Source organism: Trichogramma pretiosum, unplaced genomic scaffold (genome assembly GCF_000599845.2).
Source record: "Trichogramma pretiosum strain Unisexual culture from Peru unplaced genomic scaffold, Tpre_2.0 scaffold1, whole genome shotgun sequence".
NCBI classification, from domain to species: Eukaryota; Metazoa; Arthropoda; class Insecta; order Hymenoptera; family Trichogrammatidae; genus Trichogramma; species Trichogramma pretiosum.
In genome coordinates, this window is record NW_019641703.1 from 2,755,106 (window position 1) to 2,756,933 (window position 1,828).

A 1,828-nucleotide genomic window follows, 5' to 3' on the forward strand; every position below is an offset into this window, starting at 1 on the left:
CGCAGCTCTCTTGTGTCTTGGATGTTTGCGCCACGTCCATTGCACGATTTGCGAACGTATTATCGCAAGCTGCGCTCGTTGCCCCGCACGATGATATGATGCCGCTTTTGCCTCGCGCGCGCGCGGCTATCTCGCGGCAGCATCATTATTATCATCGGGCTCGCGCCGCACGCTGAGCTCAAAAGTTCCGCGCTCGTATACGTACAGCCAGAGATGGGATGCTGATGCCGTCCCCCCGCCGCCCCCTCTGAAAGTGAAGCGTGCGATCGCGTCATGCGCACACGTGTATATTATACCCGCGCACTAGGCTCGTCCGACAAGAGCAAGTGCATACACCGCGCGTACAGAGTAAGTGCACTGCGTACAGAGCCTGCGAGGCAGTTTGCGCTCACATGTATGCGCGTGGATCGAGAAAGATTTAAAGGATCGCAATGGCCGATATACGCAGACGATATTCGCTCAATGGGAGAAATATCTCGGTCTCGCACGCTCGACGCATACGATAGCAGCTGCGCACATCGATCTCTTTCAAGTCGCTCTTGTATTTATCGCGATACGTATTACTACTACTACTACTCGAGTGTGACCATCGGTCGATGGTCATATAGAATCGCGATACTCGTGTATAGCATTACTTTTCCGATACGGACTTGTAACGAGGTACTTGGGAAAAAATCCTTATGGTCATGCGAGTTACGTGACTTATTTCAAGCTGTAATTTATTACCTCCCCGTTCGAGCCGTTCATGTCAATTTTGCCCTCGCTTCATCATCGCCCGAGTGCGTCATTCTTGATATTTTATGTATTATGCGTTTGATAGTAGCATAATAAATTTTTTACCATTTTATTAATGAAATTAACTATAATGTCTTTTTTCGTGCCGGGAAATAAATTCGATCAAGCTCGTCGTATCAATATTTCGTAAATTTTTCAAAACTTTTGAATGTTTGATCAATTTTACAACATATTTTCACATAAACAATTATTATTTAAGGGATTGATAATTCGGATTTATATTAAAACAGATTATTGAAAGTTTCAGGGACTTTTATCCGCTTCAAAGGTGGTCCTCTTCTGATTGACGGCAAATTGCTCTTTGTTCCGAAGCAGTGCTGCAGTATTAAGTGGGTACCAAATTTCAGGTCATTTGATCCACTACCAGTATAAGTCAGCCCTCTACTTTCACATATATAATGCTTACCAATTTGAGTTAATAAATGAAAATGGCAGGATGAAAATTGTAAATGTTGTTCGTCTTGCCGTTTGATTAATCATGTTGGAAGTTTTCATTAAACAATTCAATCAAACGTGAATGATTATTAATGGGAAATTATCTCGTTAAAAATGTATTTTCTCCAGCAACTTATTAATATGTGTTCAAAGGTCGCAGTAACAAATATTGTACTTGAAATCTACATTACAAAAAAGGCAAAAAAGATCAACCTTTGCCGAAACCCGGGATTGAACCGGGGACATTTAGATCTTCAGTCTAACGCTCTCCCAACTGAGCTATTTCGGCTTATAGTAGAGAGTTACAAAATAGCTAACAAGAAGCCAACTCGCTTTTTTATACGTTTGACGCATTATCCTCACATTAATTTTATCCAATCAAGCCCATATTCATCTTTATTTATAATGTTAATATAAAGCTGAAAATATGGATTCAAAAAAAAAACTCGAGCGTGAAATCTCGCTCTTGAAAAATGTTTACGTGCCCGGAGATAAGGAATACAAGCCAAGCAGCAGCAGCAGCTCGTATGCTCTCGAGATCGGGATAATGATCGGGTAATTTTCGCAAAATTGACGCGTGCACCGTGTGGCGGCATTT

At 41.8% G+C, this 1,828-nt stretch overlaps 1 non-coding gene across 1 annotated transcript; it reads right to left on the reverse strand.

Annotated features, from left to right (window-relative positions):
• Positions 1 to 1,446: 1,446 nt before the first annotated feature.
• On the reverse strand, positions 1,447 to 1,519 carry Trnaf-gaa. Its single transcript has one exon. It is a non-coding gene; the product is annotated as a tRNA-Phe (tRNA).
• Positions 1,520 to 1,828: the final 309 nt, after the last annotated feature.